Genomic DNA, 21,921 nt, shown 5'->3' with positions numbered 1-21,921 from the left:
TGTCTGATCCACCTCTGCAATTCCGACATATGGTATGGAGATGAGGAGAGTTAGGGAACCTTTCTGTAAATCAGAAGCAGACAGCCCAGTGTGACAATTCTGCTCATCCATTGATACAGTAATCTAAGTAACCCTAGGACAGGATTAATGTTACTTACAGGATTACTAGGTGAAAATAAAGAGAATAAATGCATGAAAGAAGAAAACAAATGCATCTATCATATCTAAGGACTCGTAGACTGCAAATATTTTTTTGTGGGGGTAGAGGGTAGTTTGCAGTCTGTTAATAAATGGTTTGACACAACCTTCAACAAATATTAACATTATTCTTACTATTAGGATTCAGTTGGAAAAAAAGGTGTAAATGCTGGGTGAACATTGTGTGAATCTTGGGTTTTAAAAAGTATATAATTTACCATATATTTTTGTCAGCAGTAAATAGTCCTAATGCTTTCTTCAGATAATTAGAAAGTGCAGAGCAATGTTTTCCAACCTCATTAAAATATCTAGCACTTTATTTTAGTCCACACTCACTCAAGTATTATTGACACCACTTAACTCATCATAAATGTTTTTCACATATTCAGTTATGGTCTTTAATTACCCAAAAACGTACTTGTATCTGGTTTGTAAATGAATCATCATTTTCTAAACACTAAACAGATTTGATGAAACTGCTATAAAAAAACAAGAGAGCCCTCAAAGCCATTAGATGTACCCCTTATTGTCCATGTACTACTGGTTGAAAACCTGTGTTGTAGAACGGTATTTCCCAAGGCTATTTCAAAGTCACACTAGCAGTTCATGCTTTGAAATACAGGTAGACTAAACAGTGTCTTAGTGCAGTATAGCTACCGTGTGGATAAGCACAACACAACACTATTCTGTTTTAGGGATAGGTTTAGGAAACCTTCTGTAGAGAAAAAGAACCAGACAGCAAACCATATGACGTCTAGTTATTCAGTATGTTAGGCTCAAAGTCTTCATTGGTATAAACTATTAGCACTGAATGAGTTTTGCTTAGGATGAATCCTTAAAGTGACGATATCAGGTCTCTAGCAAATCAAAACACTAAATCTTCACAATAAAAGAGGTATTATTTTTACCACTGTCTCCTCACCTGAGTTCCAATGCTGCAGTCTCTTTGGTATTTGATATTTCCAGTAAAACTAGATGTCTGCATCCCACACCAGGCACTGGGGTTTCTACTAATCATTAAAGGATTTAGCATTAAAGTAAGGGTTGGATGAAGGAATGACAGAGTGTGGCAGAAGACTCAGGCATCCAGCACTTCTGGTGTGGTGTAAGGCTGAATGGACTTGCAGAGGCTACAACATAAAACAGAGCTCCATCTGAAAAAGACATTTTAAAAGTCAGCAGCTACAACTACTGTAGCTGCTGACTATTAATATAAGGACACTTGCCTGTCAAGGGATCCTGCAATGTCAGCTCCCGCCATCTTCTGGGACACACACAGGTCCCAGAAGGCAGCGGGGGAAGGAGGAGGAGAAGACAGATATGTCGTAGATTGTTGTGCGGCTATCTTACCCGGAAGTGAGAGCGGGTACCTGTCAATACCAGGTACCTTCTCCCCCCTTCCCCCAATAAGTGCCAAATGTGGCAGTGAAGGGGGGAGGGTGCAAACAAGCAGAGCTTCCCATTTTGGGTGGAGCTCCGCTAAAAGAAACAGAGGGAGAGGTAGGAGACACTGGCTCCTGGAGATGTGAGAATATTACCTCTTCTATTGTAAGGAACTTGTCATTTTGATTTGTTTAGAGACCTGATAGTCTCCTGTTTAACTCATGTAAAATAAATGGCAGCCCAACCAGACTTAAGTCCAATGTCAATGGCTTATTCAACTGCTGTTAACATGTTAGCAACACCATGTAGTTTCCTATAAAGCTTTACAAATAGGGCTGGCTCCCACTGCCTTTTATTTTTCTGTTGTTAAATACCCACACTATGTCTATGGTGAAGCTCAGACATTTGAGACCTGAGTGATAATGAGCAAGGCTGTATGGTGGGAGGTGGTACAGCCCAAACTTAACTTTGATTGAAGGCCCTATGTACAGCTTGGGCTTAGGTTCAAAGAGACACAGGAATTATAACATCCATCACTTTGAAGGTCTAGGTCTAGTTAAGTTAACTTGGATTTTTTTTTGTTGCACACAAACTATTTCTGTAGAGTTTTACTAGAATATAGGGTACCATCACCAAAAATCTATACTTAAACTTTGAACTATGTTAAGAGTCCTACTAGTATTGGTAACCACATGGCTTGTGGGAATGGCTATGAGCCCCGGTCTACCTAAACATTGGCCCTCTTCTACAGTAGACACCACATGTTAAATGTCTTGGTCACAGGTGGACAATGAAGCATTTTCCCAAGAAATAATAAACCTATTTATGTTACCTTTGAATTTAGTTCATAAAGTAAGTTATACATTTCAATAAAGGAAACCATGGAAACCCATTATAAAATATTGTTACTCATTTAGCAAAGCGTCTGCACTATTATCCTGTTTTATAGGGTTAGGTACAATTGTTTTAGTTAAAAAAACAACCATAGCAGTCCATATGTTTTCAGAGATTAATATGTTATATGGCAAATGTCTTCGGCTGTTGAAATATTTTTACTGGTCGTCAAGACTGATTTAGCATTGTTTGAATAATGTTCTGTTCAGTGTAGAGAAACATAAATTAGTGGTTCAGTGTCTGACTGCCACTTTCATTAACATTTACAGACTTTAATTATAAAGCAGCTATTTGTAAATGAATTAGTGATGAATGAAGTTGTTTGCAATTTGTTAGGTATTTGCTGTAAAAGAAACTAAAATAGATTTTCTTTTTACAAAAAAAAATAGCAAAAAAATAACTATTTGCAATTGTTATATGACTGATCCTTTTCAAGGATCAGTTGTAAAATATTGTAACATATATTGTGCTTTATGCCTTCTATTTTACAAAGGTAGACTTGATGAGGTGGCAAAGTTAACTATGAAAAGTATTGTCTATGTCAATAAACGATTTGATCATTGCTTGGCTGACTTTGGTGTATGATGTCAGTTTTCTATGATGGCAAATTTACTACAGTAGCAATAATCCAAAAAGTTGTCCTTTGTCAGTGGAAAATGTGTTCATTGTTCACCCACATTCAAGTTTATGTCAAGTTATGTACTGCACGATATGTTTAATAAAAAAAAAAAAAACACACAAATCTTTTTTCTGTATCATCATTTAATACACACACTATCTATGACAAGCGGTACCAAGGGATAGGATATAAGACCTGGCTGAAAAGAAACTGTGAACATTGCTGTGGAAATGCAAATTACTAAGAAGGCAGGGCCTCCATAATTATCAGTGGATAGCATAGCTGAAATCCAGGGAAAGGAAAAAAACTTTCATTTGACTACAGTATATCACAATAATCACAAAATATATAAATTCCTTTTTTTTTAACAGTCATCAGCACTGCCCCCCTTCACATCACCACTGCACAGCACTGACCACCTTCACATTACCACTGCACAGCACTGACCCCCGTAACATCACCACTGCACAGCACTGACCCCCTTCACATTACCACTGCACAGCACTGACCCCCTTCACATCACCACTGCACAGTACTGAACCCCTTCACATCACCACTGCACAGCACTGGCCCCCTTCACATCACCACTGCACAGCACTGACCCCCTTCACATCACCACTGCACAGCACTGACCCCCTTCACATCACCACTGTACAGCACTGACCCCCTTCACATCACCACTGCACAGCACTGACCCCCTTCACATCACCACTGCACAGCGCTGACCCCCTTCACATCACCACTGCACAGCAGTGACCCTCTTCACATCACCACTGCACAGCAGTGACCCCCTTCACATCACCACTGCACAGCACTGACTCCCTTCACATCACCACTGCATTGCACTGACCCCCTTCACATCACCACTGCACAGCGCTGACCCCATTCACATCACCACTGCATAGCACTGACCCCATTCACATTACCACTGCACAGCCCTGACCCCTTCACATCACCACTGCACAGCAGTGACCCCCTTCACATCACTACTGCACAGCACTGACCCCCTTCACATCACCACTGCACAGCACTGACCCCCTTCACATCACCACTGCGCAGCACTGACCCCCTTCACATCAACACTGCACAGCACTGACCCCCTTCACATCCCCACTGCACAGCACTGACCCCCTTCACATCACACCCCGCCACTGCACTGCCCCGCTTCACATCAACATCCACAGCACTGCCCCATCACATCACCCCCATGGCACTGCCCGTTCACATCCCCCCCACAGCACCACCCTCCATCACACCCCCCACACATACAGCACTGACCCCTCCTATAACACCCCCCCCCCCACACAAACACACACAGCACTGCCCCTTTACAACACCCCCATAACACTGCCTCCCATTTAGATTATACCCCTCACGGCACTGTCCTCTTCCACATAACTCCCCACAACCCTGCTTCCTTTCACATCACCCTCTCCCCATACAACACTGCCCACTTCACATCACCCCCCCCCCCCCCCATATCCCTACCTTCCTTCACATCCTTCCCACAGCATTGCCCCCCTTGACAGCACTGCCCCGTCACATCTTCCCCCTTTAAAGCAATGCCGCCCTTCACATGATTCCCTGCCCATCCTCCCCCCCTCCCCACACACACACACACACACACACAGCTCTGCCTCCCTTCACATCAACTCCTCCACAGTAATGTCCTCTGTCCCCTTCAAATTACCCCTGCCCCCTCCATACTTCACAGCCATGTTGTCTACTCCTATCACACTCCTACCTTACACAGAGGGGAGAGCAGGACAAAGGACAATTCTCGACAGAGGGTGGGAGTGAGAGCTGCTGGGGACTGCCCTGCGTCCTAGCAACCAGTCACCTGCTGGTTAATTTAAAAGGTTAACTCAGGCAGCTCCAGCTCCCACCCTCTCGCTTTCTGTTCTGCTGTGATAATGACAGTGACGGAGGCTGGGGAAAAAATGTGGCTCTTAAATGTGGGGACTGCAGTGATCCAGATGGAACAGTGTCTTGGTCTACAACCAGACCGTGGTCTGCCATTTATTGATGCCTGTTCTTGAGATAACTAGGATAAAAATAAATATTACTTACTTCCAGGCTGATTCAGTAAGGCTTGTCAAAGAGCCTTGAGCAGTGGCGGAATTATCAGGGTCGCAACAGTCGCAGTTGCGACTGGGCCCTGGAATTCCATCACTGTGGGGGGGGGGGGGCCCGGCGTGGTTGCTATCCACGGGGCTGTGAGTGGAGAGCGTGTCTGTCATTTAACAGCAGCACAGAGACACCGGGACTGACGTTTCATTTTCCCTCGTCCTCTCTCCCAGGGAACACTGGCACAGCTGATCTGCTCCCCCTTCGGCCCCCCCTCCCCTCCTCTACTGTGTTCTCCGCGGGCATTCAGGTGCGAAGCTAACAAGCTCACATTTCCCGCGGAGAACACAGGAGAGGAGAGGAGAGGAGGGGGGGCCGAAGGGGGAGCAGATCAGCTGTGTCAGTGTTTTGTGTTCCCTGGGAGAGAGAACGAGGGAAAATTAAACGTCAGTCCCGGTGTCTCTCGGAGTCCAGCAAGGTACAGAGAAACCTCTTTAAGGGTGGGTGACTGTCTAGGGACCCTAAAGTAAGGGGGGCTCTCTGGGGACCCTGATGTAAGGGGGGGTATCTGGGGATCCTGAAGCAAGGGGGCCCTCTGTGAACCCTGATGTCCAGTACCACCGCCACCCCTGTTCCAGTACCACCACCGTGCCACCCACCTTCAGTACCACCACCACCCACCTCCAGGACCACCACCACCCCTCTCCAGTACCACCACCGTGCCCCCCCCACCTTCAGTACCACCACCACCCACCTCCAGGACCACCACCACCCCTCTCCAGTACCACCACCGTGCCCCCCACCTTCAGTACCACCAACACCCACCTCCAGGACCACTGCCACCCCCCCTCCAGTACCACCGCCACCCCCCTCTCCAGTACCACCACCATGCCACACACCTCCAGTACCACCGCCACCCCTCTCCAGGACCACCATGCCTCTCCAGTACCATCGCCACCCTCCTCCAGTACCACCACCCACCCTCCAGTACCACCGCCACCCACCTCCGGTACCACCACCACCCCTCTCCAGGACCGCCACCCCCCTTCAGTACCACCACCGCCACCCACCTCCAGTACCACCGCCAGCCCTCGCCAGGACCACCATCCCCCTCCAGTACCACCGCCACCCCTCTCCAGGACCACTATCCCCCTCCAGTACCACCACCGCCACCCACCTCCAGTGCCACCACCAGCCCCCCTCCAGTACCACCACCACCACCCACCTCCAGTACCACCGCCACCACCTCCAGTACCACTGCCACCCCTCTCCAGGACCACCATCCCCCTCCAGTACCACCGCCACCCCCCTCCAGTACCACCACCGCCACCCACCTCCAGGACCACCACCCCTCTCCAGGACCACCATCCCCCTCCAGTACCACCGCCACCCCCCTCCAGTACCACCACTGCACTGGTGACACAGGTTTCACTCGGGACACAGGCTGCACAGAAATGTTTTACTTTGTTCTACAGTGGAAAAAAATATAGTATCAAAATCATGCTTTTTGGGGGGGGCTCCCTTCCTGATTTCTTGCATCGGGGCCCTGAGGTTTCTAGTTACGCCTCTGGGAGGATATGCAATTAGCAAAGACCATAGCTATTAGATTTTATATTATTAGTCAAAAGCTCATTAGCTGCTGAAGGTTATTACACTTGCACATCTCATTGCACTACTAAATAAATAATTCAGAAAGCAGGAACGCAATATAAATACAATAGGTGCGCACAGCCTATTTCATTAGGGTGTGCACCTCAAAGCTCAAAAACACATGCCTTTTTATGCAGCCTCAGCTGCACTGGACAGTAAATGAATGGGAAGTGCTCTATGCTGAGCGGCTTCCTGTTCACAAACGGAAGCATAGTAAACACAGTTTACTATGCTTTAGTTATGAATGAACACAGTGAATGAGTGTGTTCAGTTAGAAAAGGAAGATGCTGGTAAATGACATATTCACTAGCCCCTTCCCCCATTCTTCCTCTTGAAACATCCACCGCAGCAGCTGGGGGGAGAAGAGGGAAGACAGCAGCACTGGGGGGGTATCAACACAGGGGAATCCTGGATAGTTGGAGCAAAGGGCACTGCACATAGGGATTAGGGTGTGCCCTGGCACACATAGCACACCCCCTGTGCACACCTATGACAAATACTGTGTTTTATTAAACCACATAACTCATATTCCAATATGAACCTATGCACAAATGTGGGTGCTTCTCGGGCTCCTAGATGATCCCAATCAATCGCCAACTGCTGGGAGTGCTAGCTAGGAACAGAGCTCCTCTCAGCTTCAAAAATCAGCATGTAGTGAAGAAGAAGTCCTGCAAGCTGCACATCATTGCAAATTCACTAATGGAAAAGTATGTGGCAGTCTCAGCCTGGGCCTCGGCCAGGCCACGCCCCCAACAAATTTCACTCCGCCCCTGGAGCTTAATCATGGGGATTCCAGGCAAGGGGGGAGGTTATATGCATCATCGCTGGCACATAATTGGAAGGAATAAGTATCATGTCTGTATGTGTCAGGAAAGGTTCCCTCCGCTGGTAATATCAATCATTTGGCATGCAGTACTGCGATCCACCAGCAGGTGTCTCCTGCTGGAATTATGTCATCTTTGGTCCGCAGTACTGGTGTCCACCAGCGGAGGGATCCTGGCAGTATGGAGCAGGTATTGCCTTCTGCAGTCAGGCATCACATGACTGACAGCAGCCATTATAAATACCCGGCAGGTGCACACACACCTCGCCTTGGTATTGTTCCTTGTGCCCTGACCTGCTGCTTGCGATCCTGATTCTGTGCCTATTCCTTTGCCCTGAACCTGTGACCCGTGGTTCTTATCCTGTTTCCCTGTCCTGGTCCCTACCCTGTCCCACCTGTTACCATTATCCCTGTCCTGCAGTCTGATCCGTCCATCCTCTCCCTGTCCTGTGTTCCTTACCCTATTTGCTGATCTCCCTGTGTATGACCTTGGCCTGGCTTGTGACTCTGATTCTGGACTGCCCTTGTTTATCTGCTGATCTCCCTGTGTATGACCCTGGCCTGCCTATCGTTTACGGTCCTTGCATTTCCCATTTATTGTACATATCTGTCTGTTGTTGTTTGGGGGTCTTTGTTGGTTGGTTTATTGCGCTGTGTGGTTGTATTTATATTATTCACTTTCTTTAATAAATCATATTTCACTTATACACGTTTGGGTTTCCTCTGTTGCAGTCCACACAGTTCTGGTCTTATCTGATACTTAACAGAATACCAAGGCCATCCCTGACCAGAAGTGGCTACACAGAGGAACCATCTTGGTTCAGGTTGCTTACAGAAATGAATTTAGAAGTGATTCGTTATTATGCTTTGTTGGCGTCTGAGAGTGGTGACTATCTCCGCCAGACACTGAAAGGGTGGACCAGTGATCAGCTGTTGGAAACCATTCGTTTAGCTCACTCCTGGGTTGATCAGGGCTGTATGTTGTTTGGGGATGTTCAGCCGTTAATTCAAATCTGCACAGAGCTGGCCCTGCCCTGCATCCCAGGGGGCCAGGATGATTTTTCTCCCCCTTTCAGTATTAATCAAGTCACATCACTGGTATGGCTTCTGGAAGATGATTCCCCTTACTTTTTTGAGCATTACACAGCCTGTTCCCAACAGATGATAATAGAATGTGTTGATTCCGTACAATCCCTTGTTAGACAGGCAGTATGTAACCCGCAGTTTGTGCAACCACTACTTTTAGCATGGTCTGTTATTTTGCAATCAGCCACAGCCAGCCCACAACAAACCCTCTCTGCTACCAAACACCTGCCTGCCCAAGAAACTCTTCCTCCATCACCTATGGCAACCTCAGTTTCAGCCCAATATACTCTACTCCCCACCAAATATCAATACCCTGTTTCTTCCTGCTGCACATATCCTGCCTTTAATCCAACTGCCTCTTTCCCATGGCCCACTATCCCTCAAGATCTTCCCCCAGCCACTGTTCCCTCTTCCCTGCCATATTCCAACCCTTCTCTCCAGTTTGCTTCATCCCCTACCTATAGATCTGCAGCTACCTACAGGCCTTCAGTAGCTAAATCTAAAAAGAGACGGAAGTTCTTTCCTACCCATTTGATCCTGCCAGTAACGCAACCTGCCTCCACATCAACCAACCTGCTCCAGCCAGAAGCCTTGCAGCCTGATGTCCCGGCCTTCCAGCCAGACGCCTTGCAGCCTGATGTCCCGGCCTTCCAGCCAGACGCCTTGCAGCCTGATGTCCCGGCCTTCCAGCCAGACGCCTTGCAGCCTGATGTCCCGGCCTTCCAGCCAGACGCCTTGCAGCCTGATGTCCCGGCCTTCCAGCCAGACGCCTTGCAGCCTGATGTCCCGGCCTTCCAGCCAGACGCCTTGCAGCCTGATGTCCCGGCCTTCCAGCCAGACGCCTTCCAGTCTGATGTCTTGCAGTCTGATGTCCCGGCCTTCCAGTCTGATGTCTTGCAGTCTGATGTCCCGGCCTTCCAGTCTGATGTCTTGCAGTCTGATGTCCCGGCCTTCCAGTCTGATGTCTTGCAGTCTGATGTCCCGGCCTTCCAGTCTGATGTCTTGCAGTCTGATGTCCCGGCCTTCCAGTCTGATGTCTTGCAGTCTGATGTCCCGGCCTTCCAGTCTGATGCCCCGGCCTTCCAGTCTGATGCCTTCCAGTCTGATGCCCTGGCCTTCCAGTCTGATGCCTTCCAGTCTAATGCCCCGGCCTTCCAGTCTGATGCCTTCCAGTCTGATGCCTTCCAGTCTGATGCCCCGGCCTTCCAGTCTGATGCCTTCCAGTCTGATGCCTTCCAGTCTGATGCCCCGGCCTTCCAGTCTGATGCCTTCCAGTCTGATGCCCCGGCCTTCCAGTCTGATGCCTTCCAGTCTGATGCCCCGGCCTTCCAGTCTGATGCCTTCCAGTCTGATGTCCCGGCCTTCCAGTCTGATGCCTTCCAGTCTGATGTCCCGGCCTTCCAGTCTGATGCCTTCCAGTCTGATGTCCCGGCCTTTCAGTCTGATGCCTTCCAGTCTGATGTCCCGGCCTTCCAGTCTGATGCCTTCCAGTCTGATGTCCCGGCCTTCCAGTCTGATGCCTTCCAGTCTGATGTCCCGGCCTTCCAGTCTGATGCCTTCCAGTCTGATGTCCCGGCCTTCCAGTCTGATGCCTTCCAGTCTGATGTCCCAGCCTTCCAGTCTGATGTCCCAGCCTTCCAGTCTGATGTCCCGGCCTTCCAGTCTGATGTCCCGGCCTTCCAGTCTGTTGTCCCGGCCTTCCAGTCTGATGTCCCGGCCTTCCAGTCTGATGTCCTGGCCTTCCAGTCTGATGTCCTGCTCTTCCAGTCTGATGTCCTGCTCTTCCAGTCTGATGTCCCGGCCTTGCAGTCTGATGCCTTCCGGTCTGATGTCCCGGCCTCGCAGTCTGATGTCCCGGCCTCGCAGTCTGATGTCCCGGCCTCGCAGTCTGATGTCCCGGCCTCGCAGTCCGATTCCTTCCAGTCTGATGTCCCGGCCTTGCAGTCCGATTCCTTCCAGTCTGATGTCCCGGCCTTGCAGTCCGATTCCTTCCAGTCTGATGTCCCGGCCTTGCAATCCGATTCCTTCCAGTCTGATGTCCCGGCCTTGCAGTCCGATTCCTTCCAGTCTGATGTCCCGGCCTTGCAGTCCGACGCCTTCCAGTCTGATGTCCCGGCCTTGCAGTCCGATGCCTTCCAGTCTGATGTGCTTGACGTCCCAGTGCCTGCCTTCCAGCTTGACGTCCCAGTGCCTGCCTTCCAGCTTGACGTCCCAGTGCCTGCCTTCCAGCTTGACGTCCCAGTGCCTGCCTTCCAGCTTGACGTCCCAGTGCCTGCCTTCCAGCTTGACGTCCCAGTGCCCGCCTTCCAGCCTGACGTGCCGCTGCCCGCCTTCCAGCCTGACGTGCCGCTGCCCGCCTTCCAGCCTGACGTGCCGCTGCCCGCCTTCCAGCCTGACGTGTCGTTGCCTGCCTTCCAGCCCGATGTGCCAGCTTCCCGGTCCGATGTGCTTCTGTCTGCTGCCCTGCTTGAAGTGCCCGTTACCCAACCTGATGTGACTTTGCTCATAGCCCAGCTTGACGCAATGGACTTTCCCCAGCAACTGCTAGTTGGAGCGTCCGGAGGTCGCTCCTTTGAGGGGGGGTACTGTCAGGAAAGGTTCCCTCCGCTGGTAATATCAATCATTTGGCATGCAGTACTGCGATCCACCAGCAGGTGTCTCCTGCTGGAATTATGTCATCTTTGCTCCGCAGTACTGGTGTCCACCAGCGGAGGGATCCTGGCAGTATGGAGCCGGTATTGTCTTCTGCAGTCAGGCGTCACATGACTGACAGCAGCCATTATAAATACCCGGCAGGTGCACACACACCTCGCCTTGGTATTGTTCCTTGTGCCCTGACCTGCTGCTTGCGATCCTGATTCTGTACCTATTCCTTTGCCCTGAACCTGTGACCCGTGGTTCTTATCCTGTTTCCCTGTCCTGGTCCCTACCCTGTCCCACCTGTTACCATTATTCCCTGTCCTGCAGTCTGATCCGTCCATCCTCTCCCTGTCCTGTGTTCCTTACCCCATTTGCTGATCTCCCTGTGTATGACCTTGGCCTGGCTTGTGACTCTGATTCTGGACTGCCCTTGTTTATCTGCTGATCTCCCTGTGTATGACCCTGGCCTGCCTATCGTTTACGGTCCTTGCATTTCCCATTTATTGTACATATCTGTCTGTTGTTGTTTGGGGGTCTTTGTTGGTTGGTTTATTGCACTGTGTGGTTGTATTTATATTATTCACTTTCTTTAATAAATCATATTTCACTTATACACGTTTGGGTTTCCTCTGTTGCAGTCCACACAGTTCTGGTCTTATCTGATACTTAACAGTATGGTAATCTGACAGTGGAAGCGGTATCCCAATAGACCTACTATTTATGTGAAATAAAAATGATCAAAGAGAAGATTAAGAGAAAAACATCATAAAAGAAATAAGTGAAAAGTAAAAAAATAAAAATAAAAAATCAAAAATAAAAATGAAAAAAAATCTATAAAAAAATGAAAAATAAAAAAGAATAAAATAATATTTAAAAAAGTTGCAAAAAAGTAGCAAAGTACTCTATTAATGTCCAGACTACAGAATCCATAGTAGCTGACTAAAATAGAAATGCATCAAAAAGATGCACCACAAAAATATAAATAAGACGAAAAATAACAAAAACATCAAAAATATCCGTTATTCTACCTAAAATGCCAAATAACCCCTGTTTAAAACTGAAATTTTATTGAAAAATTATCATTAAAATTGAGATTAAGGTTAAAATTATATAGAAACTGAGCGTGGAAGAGAACAAATAAGAATCCCTAATAGTGCACTCTTCTATCAGAATGTTCTCATTAATGTAAAAAAAAATAGAAAGAGTCAATATATAGTATTCTGAATAGGATTCTAAATAGAAACAGGCAAATAGTGGTATTGCTGTCCCTAAGGTTAAGGAACTATTCATTGTAATGAGTACTATCCCACTCAAAGTTTAGACCGCTAGGGATGTGGGTGTCCAACTTAAAATTTCAGTACACCTCCATACTACACAGAAGGGAGAAAAAGTTGCCACCACGACTGGGACAAGTCACCCTTTTCATAATCTGATTTTTGAAAGATTGTGTGCTCTGGTGGTGAAGTTGGCTAAAGTGTCTGGCAAAATTTATGTTTTTGTTTGTCCTTATATCAGAAAAATGGTTTCTCATCCTTACACCAAGACGCCTAGTTGTCCTGCTCACATATCAAACTCATATTCCATATTCATATTCCAATACATTCATTTTTTTACAATTTATAAAGAAGTGATGCCCAGAATGCCATTTCCTTTATCCCAAAGCTACAGAAACAAAAAGCCACAGTGTCTGAAGCTAAATGCAAATTATGTGAAAAAAAAGCTTAATTTATTTTGTGGCCTACCCGTCACACCTGTGTGTTATTAATTATGGGAAAGTACATTTCTTTACTGCTTCTAAATATGTTATAGACTGGCTTTGCACTAAACAATATCTCACCTGAGGCCTCCTTGCTTTATCTGATGTTTAAAATACCAGATACCCTATGTTTTGTTAACATCACATATACTCTATACCATTTTCCACTTTGTCTGTTCACTAGAACTTTATTTTCCAACTACTACGATCTGGTGAGTCCTAAGTGCGTACTTTCTCCTTGGTACTTTCTCCTTTACATCCACCTGACAATGAATGTTTCTTCCGAGTCAACCCAAAGGTAAGAATTCCTGTAGAATTCCTTTGGTTTATAATTGTTGGTTAAGTGTTGTTCATGTGTTTCCATACCTGGTTGGGTAACCTTTATTACAGCTCTAACCTGTTATTTTTTTCACTCAAAGATAAACATATCGAGTATATACAATTGTAGGTTACACTTTATTATAATGCATTATCACCAGATTGAAAGATGGCAAATTACACCTGTGCTTTTCTCTCTTGATATATTAGAGTTATGGGTATCTCACCCAAACAAATGTTGGTCTTCACCCAAATTCAAGAATTTTTATATAAAAATAATTTGCTTAAATGAGACATAACTTGTAAAAGATAGTGTTAAAAATCTCTGCAAACCATGGTTGCAATGGTATAAAATTTCCTATTATACCTCCTACACTAGGAGTGTTTCCTCATTAGTAGGGATGGCCTTGCGGTTCGCCCGGCGGCCGGTTCGCGGCAAATTTTGCGTGTTCGCAATTCGCCAAACCGGCGGACTTCTGGCGCTGTTCGCGCGGTGGACATATGCGTTTACATTGTGAAAGAACTTTGACCCATGATGACGCATCCATCATGGGGTACAGGACAGCCAATTAAGACATTTCAGCACATGGACAATTGGACATTCCCCCTACCTTATAAATAGACCTTCTGTCTTTTGTCAGTGTAGGGAGAGGTTGCTGTGTGGAGCAGGGACAGACTGTAGAGACAGAAATCGCTAGCTATTAGGTCCACAAAAGTCCTTTTAAGGACTGTTATAGGTGTACAGTATATAGGGTTCTGGTGCACAGCTGCTGACTGCTGTGCTGCTGATTGCTGAGTGCACTGCTGACCGATTCTGCAGCTGTCTTTTGTCAGTGTAGGGAGCAGTCAGTCAGTTTAATCACTAGCTATTACTATTAGGTCCACAACGGTCCTTTTAAGGACTGGTATAGGTGTACAGTATATAGGGTTGTACACGTATAATATACTTTCTTTCAAATATAGAAAGCCTATTATACTTGACTGCTGAGTGCTGACCAATTCTGCAGCTGTCTTTTATCAGTGTAGGGACTGAGGGACAGTGTGTAAATCACTAGCTACTAGGTCTGCAAAGGTCCTTTTAAGGACTGGTATAGGTGTACAGTATGTAGGGTTGTACAAGTATAATTACTTTCTTTCAAATATAGAAAGCCTATTATACTTGACTGCAGAGCTGAGTGCTGACCGATTCTGCAGCTGTCTTTTATCAGTGTAGGGACTGAGGGACACTCTGCAAACCACTAGCTACTAGGTCCGCAAAGGTCCTTTTAAGGACTGGTATAGGTGTACAGTATATAGGGTTGTACACGTATAATATACTTTCTTTAAAATATAGAAAGCCTATTATACTTGACTGCTGAGCTGAGTGCTGACCGATACTGCAGCTGTCTTTTATAGGGTAGGGACTGAGGGACAGTCGGCACTGCACTGTGTCACTGCTCAGTCTCTATCGCGGTGCTGGTGTCAGTGTTCTATCTCAGTGCTGGTGTCTGTGAGGGAGATAGCAGCGGAGAAGTCAATCAGCAGGCAGTGCCAGCACCATGGCTGAGGATCAGCACTGGACTGGCACCTCCGGACCACCGCAGTGGAGCCCTGCATAGGTGGGGGTAAGGGACGGGCAGAGGGAGGGGCTCAAGCACAGGTTGGCACACTGGGACACTGGCACAGGACTGCGCTGCCCTGACTATGGCACTGTTCATCTCCTGCACCCCCTTCATAGCCTGCCCTGACCTTGCCTCTCCTCCATGGCCTTGATGCGCTCCTGAATTGTCAAAATTTCACAGATAAAAAAAGAATGCTTGTCGTTGTCGATCCCAGATTCACTTAATACTTTTGTTATGTCAGTGTCCATGTTGTGGAACTATGTGTGCACAGCTAGTAAGTATTTTGTGGCTGAAAATATGACCTGGAGGTTTTTGAGGTTCGCCTGCCATTAAAGTCAATGGGGTCTGCCACGAACTTTGCGGTTCGCAAACTTTTGGCCACGTTCGCAGTTCGCTTTCGCGAAACGTCCCATCGGAAGTTCATCCATCACTACTCATTAGTTCATAAATACATCAAAATGATACGTAATTCAGAGGGACAATTCTTTTGTTTATGCCTCTATTTATTCTATAAGATTTCTCCATGCTGCTATATCCTTCCTGGCCCCTTTGTACAGGGGATTTTAACATGTTATTATACTCAGTATTGGACAGACAGGGCAGCTCTAACCTTCCTTCTTATGCTTCCTTACCATTCTTCAATAAATAGTTACAAAGCCAGACTAGATTGAGCTTTGGAGACACTCCTTCACAGATACTAAGGCATTCTTCTGTTTCACCCTTGGCAGAGAGGCATACGCTCATATTACTCCTATGTTGTTTAATTTGGCTGGTATCGGACCTAAGTAAAAATTCCACCCCTTTTGGCCCAATCTGATAGGGCCTAAGGACTGAATACCAGATTAGCTGCAATTGTTCTTAGGAGTTCATAAAGACACTACAACTAAAAATGCCTTTTGAGATGCACTGAAGTTGTCTTCAGCTTTCCTTTATTAGAGAATCCTATCGTCAGGTGGAAGAAGTCAAAACCTGTCATGGTGCTGGATCTTTTTTCATAGCAAACTCATTTGAAATGAATTGTACAGCTTAGGAGAATGTATCAGGATTATACATACAGTCAGGTCCAGAAATATTGGGACATCGACACAATTATAATCTTTTTGGCTCTATACACCACCACAATGGATTTGAAATTAAACACAGTGAACAGTGTAGGAATTACAACAGTTTGTATATGTGCCTCCCACTTTTTAAGGGACCAAAAGTAATGGGACAAATTAACAATTATCCATCAAACTTTCACTTTTTAATACTTGGTTGCAAATCCTTTGCAGTCAATTACAGCCTGAAGTCTGGAATGCATAGACATCACCAGGCGTTGGGTTTCATCCCTGGTGATGCTCTGCCAGGCCTCTACTGCAACTGTCTTCAGTTCCTGCTTGTTCTTGGGGCATTTTCCCTTCAGTTTTGTCCTCAGCAAGTGAAATGCATGCTCAATCGGATTTAGGTCAGGTGATTGACTTGGCAATTGCATAACATTCTACTTCTTCTTTCCCTTAAAAAACGCTTTGGTTGCTTTCGCAGTATGCTTCGGGTCATTGTCCATCTGCACTGTGAAGCTCCATCCAATGAGTTCTGAAGCATTTTGCTGAATATGAGCAGATAATTTTACCCAAACACTTCGGAATTCATCCTGCTGCTTTTGTCAGCAGTAACATCATCAATAAATACAAGAGAACCAGTTCCATTGGCAGTCATACATGCCCACGCCATGACATTACCACCACCATGCTTCACTGATGAGGTGGTATGCTTTGGATCATGAGCAGTTCCTTTCCTTCTCCATACTCTTCTCTTCCCATTGCTCTCATCTGTCCATAGGATATTGTTCCAGAACTGTGAAGGCTTTTTTAAATGTTGTTTGGCAAACTCTAATCTGGCCTTCCTGTTTTTGAGGCTCACCAATGGGTTACATCTTGTGGTGGACCCTCTGTATTCACTCTGGTGAAATCTTCTCTTGATTGTTGACTTTGACACACATACACCTACCTCCTGGAGAGTGTTCTTGATCTGACATATTGTTGTGAAGGGTGTTTTCTTCACCAGGGAAAGAATTCTTCGGTCATCCACCACAGTTGTTTTCCGTGGTCTTCAGGGTCTTTTGGTGTTGCTGAGCTCACCTGTACATTCTTTCTTTTTAAGGATGTTTCAAACAGTTGAGTTAATGTTTTTGCTATCTCTCTGATGTATTTATTTTGTTTTTTCAGTGTAATGATGGCTTGCTTTACTGACTGTGACAGCTCTCTGGATCTCATATTGAGAGTTGACAGCAACAGATTCCAAATGCAAATAGCACACTTGAACTGTACTTGGGACCTTTTATCTGCTCCTTGTAAATGGGACAATTAGGGAATAACATACAACTGGCCATGAAACAGCTGAGCAGTCAATTGTTCCATTACTTTTGATCCCTTAAAAAGTGGGAGGCACATATGCAAACTGCTGTAATTCCTGCACCGTTCACCTGATTTGGATGTAAATATCCTCAAATTAAAGCTGAAAGTCTGCAGTTAAAGCACATCATGTTCGTTTCATTTTAAATCCATTGTGGTGGTGTATAGAGCCAAAAAGATTAGAATTCTGTTGAAGTCCCAATATTTATGGACCTGACTATATATGACCAGGTTATTTAGTGTATGCATGCTAAACATGAACAGTTTTTTGTTAAACAAAAGTATTTTGTATATAGCTTTTAAGCCACAATTCCAAAAAATGGTTACTATTACAATAGAGCCTCCTGCCATTAACATCTTGCAAATGGGGCACTTTATAGGCATTCCTGCTGAGCAAGCAACTTAACAAATAAGCCTCCATGCCAATGATTTAATATTACATTTGCATGATACAGATCCTTCCTTATTCTTGGCCATTCAAACCATTAAAGATATTGGTGAATACTTGGGCCCTGACACTTTCCCCATGGCTGCTGGTCAAACTGGGTAATATATTGTGTTTGTATGCAATAAAATATATCTTGTGTTTTTGTTTGTTTTTTATTCAAATATGGATTTTTTAAACAGTTGTGTTAATACCATAAGAGATAAAAATTGGAAAAGGCACAATTTTGTTCTCCAGGGTCCCCGGTTTTAGAAAAACTGTAATGCTTGTGTTGTGTTATGGGTTTAACTAAACTTTAGGCCTTAAATGTGCACTTTAAGATGTGTACAAAATATAAAAATGGTTCCGGCAGTGGATGGGTTAAATATATGAGAACTGTGATTAAAAGGACTTTTCCCGGGTCATCACAGAGAACATTAGTCCACCAATGCAAACTTTTAAGGCTAAACTGCAGGTGTGGCCTAAGCTGCCCCCATCTGTCTTAAGCAGAATCAATTTAAAGTGTTACTAAACCCACAACAGTAAAATCTGTCTTTATATGCAGCGTAGCATGCTTGTAATACTCACTGTGGAACTTAAGGGGTTAATCTTCTGCATTGTGTAAAAAGGCTGTTTTATCCTGTATGCATAGATCCTCCCCTCCCTGCAATGTCTAGCTTGGGAAAGCCAGCTAGCACACAGGCAATAGCCAATATGTACATGCTCAGTTGTCTTTTATGCTGGAGAAAACAGTTACTTGTTCTTACTTGTTAATCAGAGCTAGCCAGGTCACATGATATGGCATCACTTATGTGGGAGTGTATACAGTCTGCAATGAGAAAAGCTCCACCTCCTGGACTCTCAGGTGAAGAAACTGCAGTTTATGATGTAATCGTGGTATACAGATTATCCAAAAAGGTATATAGTGTCAATATTTTAATGTAAAAAGAAGATTTATAAGCTCTGGGCACAGTGGGGGCAAATTAACTATTTTCATATTACTGGGTTTAGCAACACTTTAATTAAAATTATCCTTTTGCAAAATTATATCTTTATATCCATACTAATTTTCATCCTTTATTTGAAGTACCACTGAAGCTAAATTTAAACAAGCCACACTACAAAAGGTCTAAGCCCTTGTACACACGGTCGGACATTCTGACAACCAAATCCGTTGGATTTTGTCTGATGGATTTTGTCCGAAACTATTGCATACACACGGTCGGACAAATTTGTCGGAAAATCCGATTGTACATAATGCAATGACGTTATTTAGTTACGACGGGACTATGGTCAGGCTAGTAGCCAATAGCTTTGGTCTAGGAATTTGTTTTGAGCATGCGTGGCACTTTGTCCGTCGGAGTAGGCTACACATGATCGGAGTATGTCCGATCGGAGCATGTTGTCGGAAAATTTTACAGACAAGTTGGAAAACTTAGTCCGTCGGATATTCCGACTGAAACAGTCCGATGGAGACCACACACAGTCGGATTATCCGACAATACGGTCCGATCGGACACATTCCGTCGGAATCTCTGACCGTGTGTACAAGGGCTAAGAAAGAAGTTAGCATAGTTCTTTTTTTATATTTCTTGGCGGGACAGCTAAAACCCTTAATCTCATTGGTCCTGTCTGTATGTCCCAATACTCATAAGCAAATTTAACACATGTTCTTGGGACCAAATAGTTGATGATATTCCTGGAGGCTCTTAACCACTTGACCACTGGGCACTTAAACACCCTTAATAACCAGACCAATTTTCAGCTTTTGGTGCTCTCACATTTTGAATGACAATTACTCAGTCATGCAACACTGTACCCATATGAAATTTTTGTCCTTTTTTTCACACAAATAGAGCTTTTTTTTGGTGGTATTTAATCACCTCTCAGTTTTTTATTTTTTGTGCTATAAAATAAAAAAGACCGAAAATTCTGTGAAAAAATGAATTTTTCTTCGTTTCTGTTATAAAATTAAGCAGATTAGTAATTTTTTCTTCATAAATTTTGGCCAAAATTTATACTACTACATATTTTTGGTAAAAATAAGTACAAATTGGTGGATATTATTTGGTCTTTGTGAAAGTTAGAGAGTCCACAAGCTATGGTGCAAATATCTGAAAATTGATCACACCTGAAGTACTGACGGCCTATTTCAATTCTTGAGACCCTAACATGCCAGAAAAGTACAAATACCCCCCAAATGACCCCTTTTTGGAAAGAAGACATTCCAATGTATTTAGTAAGAGGCATGATGAGTTTTTTGAAGTTGTCATTTTTTCCCACAATTCTTTGCAAAATCAAGATTTTTTTTCCTTTTTTTTTTTTTCCACAAAATTGTCATATTATCAGGTTATTTCTCACACACAGCATATGCATACCACAAATTACACCCCAAAACACATTCTGCTATTACTCCCGAGTACGGCGATACCACATGTGTGAGACTTTTACACAGCGTGGCCATATACAGAGGCCCAACATGCAGGGAGCGCCACCAGGCGTTCTGGAGCACCCAGGACAATTCTGACATTTCTCTCCTACATGTAAAAATCATCATTTATTTGCTAGAAAATTACACAGAACCCCAAAACATTATATATTTTATTTTTAGCAAAGACCCTGGAGAATACAATGGTGGTCGTTGCAAATTTTTATCTCACACGGTATTTGCGCAGCAATTTTTCAAACGCATTTTTTTGGGGGAAAAAACAGTAAAGTTAGCCCAATTTTTGCATAAAGTGAAAGATGAAGTTATGCTGAGTAAATAGATATCGAGCATGTCACTCTTCAAAATTGCACCTGCCCGTGGAATGGCGCCAAACGTCGCTACTTAAAATTCCCAATAGGCGAAGCTTTAAATTTTTTTTACTGGTTACATGTTTTGAGTTACAGAGGAGGTCTAGGGCTAGAATTATTGCTCTCGCTCTAACGTTCACAGCGATACCTCACATGTATGGTTTGAAGACCGTTTTCATATGTGGGCGGGGCTTACGTATGCGTTCGCTTCTGCATGCGAGTACATGGGGACAGGGGTGCTTTACATTTTATTTTATTTTTATTATTGTTCATTTTACTTTATTTATTTTAGTTTGACATTTTTTTCCCCAAAAATAAATTTTTGATCACTTTTATTCCTATTACAAGGAATGTAAACATCCCTTGTAATAGGAATATGGCATGACAGGTCCTCTTTACAGTGAAATCTGGGGGTCAATATAACCCCACATCTCACCTCTAGGCTTGGAAGCCTGAAATAAAAAAAATAAAATAAAATTCTGGCTTTGATCGTATTGGCGAGTTGGTAGAAGCACCGGAGGGCGGTGAGGGGTGGGGGGCGTCTATGGCTGGGTATTGCAGGGTATCACCGAGTATGGCTGGGTATTGCAGGGTATCTCCAAGTATGGCTGGGTATGGCAATTTATGGCAGGGTATTGCAGATTATTGGCGGGGTATTGGCGGGTATTGGCGGGGTGTTGCAGAGTATTGGCGGGTATTGCAGAGTATTGGGGGTATTGCAGAGTATTGGGGGGTATTGCGGGGTATTGTCAGGTATTGCAGAGTATTGGGGGGTATTGCAGAGTATTGGGGGGTATTGCAGAGTATTGGGGTACTGCAGAGTAATGGCAGGGAACTGCAGAGTATTGGGGAGTACTGCAGAGTAATGGCAGGGTACTGCAGAGTAATGGTAGGGTATTGCAGAGTAATGGCAGGGTACTGCAGAGTATTGCAGGGTATTGCAGAGTAATGGCAGGGTATTGCAGAGTAATGGGGGTACTGCAGAGTAATGGGGGTACTGCAGAGTAATGGCAGGGTATTGCAGAGTAATGGGGGGTACTGCAGAGTATTGGGGGGTACTGCAGAGTAATGGCAGGGTATTGCAGAGTAATGGGGGTACTGCAGAGTAATGGCAGGGTACTGCAGAGTAATGGCAGGGTATTGCAGAGTAATGGCAGGGAATTGAGGGGTTAAATTCGGTGAGCAGCGATGTGGGCACTGCAGATGCAGCCCACAGCGCTGCTAACACCGATCTCTTTCCCCTCCGCTGTACCGATCGGTACAGAGAGGGGGA

Source organism: Lithobates pipiens, unplaced genomic scaffold (genome assembly GCF_037356315.1).
Source record: "Lithobates pipiens isolate NorthernLeopardFrog02 unplaced genomic scaffold, aLitPip1_a1.2 Scaffold_18, whole genome shotgun sequence".
Lineage (NCBI taxonomy): Eukaryota > Metazoa > Chordata > Amphibia > Anura > Ranidae > Lithobates > Lithobates pipiens.
Note: the sequence above shows the minus strand (reverse complement) of the source record.